Here is a 6,000-nt window from a genome sequence, read left to right as displayed (position 1 = left end):
CCAGCTTGTAAAACTGTTGGGCAAAGGGGTTTTACTGGTTTTCTTTGTCTTTGCAGGGAGTTGGTCAGGGCAGAGCAGGGGGATGTGCTGCCCCTGATTCCTGCCAGCTCAGGACACGGTGCTGTGCCCCTGGGCTGATTCCTGCATCTTCAGCACAGCAGGCATCTCTGTGTCTGTATCCACCACCCAGGCTGTCTTGGAGAAGAGGGGACCCAGCAGCAGCTCTCCTGTGCAAGCAGAGCCTGCCCCAAGCTCATGCACACTAATGAACAGCCCAGGGAGGGAGCAGATCACCCCAGCTCCCCCCAGCCTGGAGAACCTCCTGAGAACACCTCGTTTTGCTGGGGCAGGGACCCAGATTGCTCTAAAAATCACACTTCTGCATGCACGCTGCCTCCAGCCAAGCTGTCCTCTGCTCTTGTTCAAGTGTGGTTGCACGTGGCTTCAGCAGACACTTGTGGGAGAGAAAAATGAGGCTGAAACATCCTCCCCGGAGCTTGCAAAAGCTGGGCCAGTCCAGCAGGCAGTCAGCCTGGACAGTAATGCTGGACAAAACAGCAGGGAGAGGGACCCTGAGATCAGCCTGCAAAGCTCTGCCATGGGGGACAGTGCTGTGTGAGGGGACACCAGGGGCAGAGGATGGGAAATCAGAGCTGGGGGCAAGGGTGAGACAGAAAAGGGTCATTGCAGGGACAGGAGGAGTTGCAGTCCATTTGGATGTGACGGATGTGAAGACCTTTTGGTGCTGAAACTACTCCTTGGGCTGGATCCCACCACTGCACCAGCAAACCCCGCTCCACCACCACAAGAGCTGTTCCTCTGGGCAGACACAGACGTTTACCCTCCAGGCTCATCCAGACCCACGCTATGGCCAGTGGAGAGAAAAAGGGTGCGATGGTAGATAACAAAATGATAAGATGAATTGTACCCCACAGATGGCTCTTTATGGGGCAGTACACGGGAGGGGGTGTATCGGGGAAGGGGGGGAAAGGGAAAATCTTGCTTTTGAATCCTAGCCAAGAGCTCCTCCAGCGCGATTAGCTAAAGACCAGCTTTCTCTTATTGCACACGAGTGGATAGATATTTAACATGCTTGTCCATAATGAAATCCATTATCCTCGTCTTTCGCAGAGGCTCTACAGTCCTGGTTCTTCCTTTTCATGACTGTAGGTGGTGGGGGAGAGGAGGTGGAGGAGGGATGGAGCCAGGTACAGCCAGGCCCTTTGTGTGGCCACTCAGGAGGCACTCTCCCCATAAATGTTTGGGCTCCTAAATGGATCTGACCTCCCCTCCACCAGCCCCTTTCCCTTTCATTTTCTTTTCCTCATTATTCTTGGAAAAAAAAAAAAAAAACCAACAAAACCACAACCCCACAACCCCTGTCCGGATCATTAGCGTCAGAGGCGGAGACAGGCGCTGAGAGCCACATGGAAGAGGCGAACATACATTTCGTTCAATGCCCCTCAAGTGGCGTTTTGCTCAAGGCTACTCCTTCACAAAGGGAGATGTGAAGAATGGTCCCCGCTGGCAGCTTGCCACCAGCTGCCCTGACAGGGCTCGATGCAAAGCTGCCTCTTCAGGGAGACAAAGTGCAGCCATTTCTTCTGCCTTCAATTGATGTCTGAGTTGTTTGGGGAGCATTTAGTGAGGAGGGGAAAGGGGAGGGGGCGGAAATTCAGTGGGAGAGCCTGGGCAATGCTAATAGACATAACAGCTCTGAAAGACCCAAGGTTGAGTGCTTGGTGTTTGGTCTGCCCATCTTTGGCATCCTTCCCTGCTGTCTGGGGGGATATCATCTGTGACTCCTCCAGCGGTCAGGGATTAATGGAAGCCAACATCAGTTGGCCCAGGTACCCCTCAGCCAACTCTTTTCCAAGTCATAGATTCCAATCACACCCCCTTGCCAGATTTCAAGCATCCCAGTGAGTAGTTGTTGCTGAGCATCCATTTCCCCAACGTGCTGTGGAGAGCAGAACCGTGAAGCCTGTGCCACCTCCATGGTTCCCTGCCATAAGCACGTCTTCTTCTGCTTCCTTCTAAATGCAGGAGCACACATTTCCATGGGCATGCAACTTCTTGTCTTCCCATTGCCTCCCAAATCCCACTCCGTCTGCTCCCCTCCCTAGCTTCTGGAGGTAACAGGATCCCCACCGCAATTATCCAGGCGCTGCAGCCTCTCCTCGAGCCTTCAATGGCTCACATGCCCTCAGTGTGTAAACAAGTCACTGTCTCTTGCATCGTCTCTCTTTGAGGGAGAAATGTCCAAAAAATGCAATCCTTTTTTTCCATTTTCTCATTCCTGCCCAATGGAGTGAAGAGACCTCCCAGGTGTCCCTGGATAGCTCTTCATCCCTGACCTTGCCTTGGCCTCCTGGAGGAAAAGACAAACTAACCCAACTCTACCCACCCCACTGATTTAGGATTGCAATGACCTGAAGTAGCTCCCACCACTAACGCCAATAACCAGTGATTTGCTATAAATAATCAGCAGTAAGAGGCAGTTCAGAGATTCCTGAAGACCAGGGAACCCCCAAATCAGACTAAACTTCAATGCTGCTCCACTGCTCATGGTCATGCTCCACAAATATCAGCAAAAACCATACCCTGAGGTACAGGTACCATGGGTTTCCAAGCCTCACACTCTTCACCATCCCCAAGCCCTGCATGGAAACCCACCCTGGGTAAGCCTTGTCCCGGGTAAGCCCTGCCTGGGGAGGGTAAGGGGGGGCTGGGCACATCAGATGGAGATTTAGTGTCCAGCTGGAGCTGGGAAGCTGCTTGTGGTCAGTAAGGCACCGCAGGTCTCAGGGCTGCTTTGGGATCCTGCAGGGATCCGGCTCTGCCTCGGGGGCTTTGCTAAGCGCCTTCACCCTTAATCCTCCCCAAGAGCACCGGCCCTGGGCAGAGGCAGCATCTTGAAGGGGCAAGTGATGCTGTTCACAGCCCTTGGGGCTGCTCCTCTTTTGGCTCCCTGCAGCCTCCCAGATCCCCCTCCCATCCTCTCTTCCCTCCTGCAATTTCAACGTGTCATTTAAAGAGGGTTGAAGTTGCAGAAAGGAGGAAAACAGGACACGGCTGAGTGTCGGTAGGGCTGGGTGCAGTTATCGCACCCCGAAACACAAGGTGAGCTCTGGGTTGCAGGAATGAAGTCCCTGCTGGGTTCCTAAACCCTGCCGAAAGCCGGCTCCCCTCCTAAGAAGCTGTAATCCCTCTTAGGGGAGCAGGCAATAATCAGGGATTTGGCTCTGGGTGTGCAAAAGTGTGTGTGCACAGCATGTGCCTGTGTCTGTGCGTGTGTAACTGGCTCAAAAAGCAGAGAAAGGCAGCGCCAAGTAGGACAGAAAATGCTGAACTGGACAGTTTTGGGCTCCTGACCCCACTGCTCCTGTTGGCCCAAGGATGGCTCTGCCTGGGGCTCACCCCCCGGGCCAGGTGCATACCTGTGCCAGGCTGGAGGGGGTGATACACATCTGGTGCCAGTCCCGGAGGGAGGGCAGGATTTATCCTCAGCACTTTTAGCCAGCTGAAAGTCAGGCAGCCCCTCCCAGCCCACGGTCTGGGCTGGCTCTTCTGTCACCAAAGAAGGAACCACATCCTTGCAGGAGCTGTGTGTCCTTGGATGGGTGGCAGGGACCCGATGAGCTTCTCTGGGCAGGAGGGCTGCCCCTCTGTGGGGACAGAACACTCCCTGTAGAGGTGCGTGGCTGCGCCCCTACCCTGGCCACAGATATGCAGGACAATTTCCAAACCCAGGAGCTGAAATGAGATTAGTTCAGTCTAAAAGCAAGGTGCAATACTTGCTCACCGTTCTTTTTGTTACCAGCAGCTGTAATTGAGTGAGAGGTGCACCTCAGGGAGGGTTTCCCATGCAATGTGCTGCCTCGCCCCCAACAGCCACTTGCACGGCCAGCTGGAGAGGCATTGCTCTCTTCTTGCCCTCCCTGGCTGCTCTGAGCAGTTTCAAAACAGTCTACAACCAAGAGAGCTCAGCCTTTGCAGAGAAAACGGACTTATTCCTACCCAAACCATAATTCCCTGCTTGGAGTTACAGCCCCAAAGCCCTTGTGACCATCCTGCTGCTCCTACAGCATGCTCGCTCTGGGACATCCACGTCTTTCCTGTACCGAGGATGCTCAGGGGTATTTTTGATTTCCTGCATTTCCAAGAAAAAACTCAACTGCATTTCCCTCAAAAACTCTTAAGGAAGGAGATATAAATTGCAATGGATGGGGGTCAGGACCCTTAGTTTCTGCATTGTAGCTCTGTGCTTGCAGGAATGCTGAATGGGGGGAATGGATGGCGTTGTGAGCCCTGGTGATGCCAGGTGATGCCTGATCTGGCACACATGAGAAAACCAGGTGCACTGGAGAAAGGTCACAGGAATATTTGCCCGTTCACTGCTGGCCAAGGAGGTTGGTGTTGGGGGAAAAAAGCAGGGCAAATTAAACCCCTAATATGCTAGGCTCATGGCTCATCTGCCAGAAGATCAGCAACTGCAGCTGACAGCCTTTTCTGAGCCATCTTGGTTGTCACTAGGAAATGCCATCACCTTGAACCCTTGGAGAGATCCAGGAGGAAAGACTAGCATAACAGGAATAAAGCCTCAGCCCTTCAAACAGTTCAGGTCAGGTCAGTTGCGACAGCCAAGATGAGCCTGACTCCAACTGGTCCAACAAAGGCATGGAAAATCAAGCTGCAAACTCCTGTCTTAATTTCTAAAGGGATCAAGACAGAGCTGCAGGACAGGGCTTCCCGGAAAGGATTTGGGCAGTTGGAATGAATTTTCTGGAAAAAATCACGATGAGAGAGGCTAGGAAATTCTGGAGGTGCCAGAACATGTTGACATTTTCCAGCCTATCAATATTTGGGGAAATTCAGCCACAACAGGGGATAAATGTGCTAAAAATGTGCTCAAAGACTGAGGTACAAGCCAACACCTTTCCTAGAGAGAAAAATCTGTGGCCTGAGCTGCAAATTCCAAATTACAAGCTGGCTTTTGAAGGAAACTTTGAGGAAGGAAATTCCCTTACCTGCTTTTCCAGGCTGCCTTGCTACATCTTTTGGGGTCATGCACACCGCTTCCCAGGTGCAGGCAACCTTTCTCCTCCTGTTTTTGGCTCTGCTCAAAATGTTACATCTTCACCAAGACCAGACACTGCCTGGCAGCATCCCTAGACATTACATCATGGCCACCCAGACCCTTTTCACTTCAGACAGGCTCCCCAAGGCTCTGGGTCCCCATCATACCCTGCTTGGTGCAAAACTGGTGCCACACACCCTGTCCTGGTGCAAGATGTGCAGCTGGTACCCACCAGAGCATCATTTCTGAGGGAGATCAGGGTCATGAAGGAGGATCAGGAGCTGCTAAGCAAGGCAAGCATCCTTTCAAGCACTTGTGCCATTGGAAATGCTGCTCCTGTAATTAAAAGTGAGGCATTTCTTCGCAGAGCAGGGAGATGGGCTGTGCAGTTGCCAGCTGAGTGATGCTGTAGGTGCTGAAAGTCGATTGGCTTCAAGGGAACACTGGAAAAGATTGTGAAAAAGAAACCCATGGAGCGTTATTAAACACCACGACCCACAGATTGCTCTGGGCAGGCGCTGCTTATCAGCCTCCCCTCCTAACCAGCACAAGTTGCTGCAGTGAAGATGTGTCCTTCACCACGAATTCAAGAGCAGCAGAAACAAATATCAGGAAAAAGATAACACCAGAAAAAACCTACAAGCATAAATAGCAGTAGTCATCCCAGAAAACACCTACAAGCAAAATTACCAGAGTGACATCATCCAGATCCTCAAACGCTTTTGTCTGTTCCTAGGGAAGTGCCCAGTTTCAGTTCAAAACAGAGAGAATCAGGCACAATTAACAGGTTTTAGCACATAAATAGTGCTGTGGTAAAGGCACTGGCATCAGTAAGTTCAGACAGAGCAGCAATGAGTACCATGAGTTCACATGCCACACAGTCATTTTGTTTTTCCTTTTTTTTGGTCTGATCCTGCTTT

Source organism: Falco naumanni, chromosome 6 (genome assembly GCF_017639655.2).
Source record: "Falco naumanni isolate bFalNau1 chromosome 6, bFalNau1.pat, whole genome shotgun sequence".
Taxonomy (NCBI): domain Eukaryota; kingdom Metazoa; phylum Chordata; class Aves; order Falconiformes; family Falconidae; genus Falco; species Falco naumanni.
Note: the sequence above shows the minus strand (reverse complement) of the source record.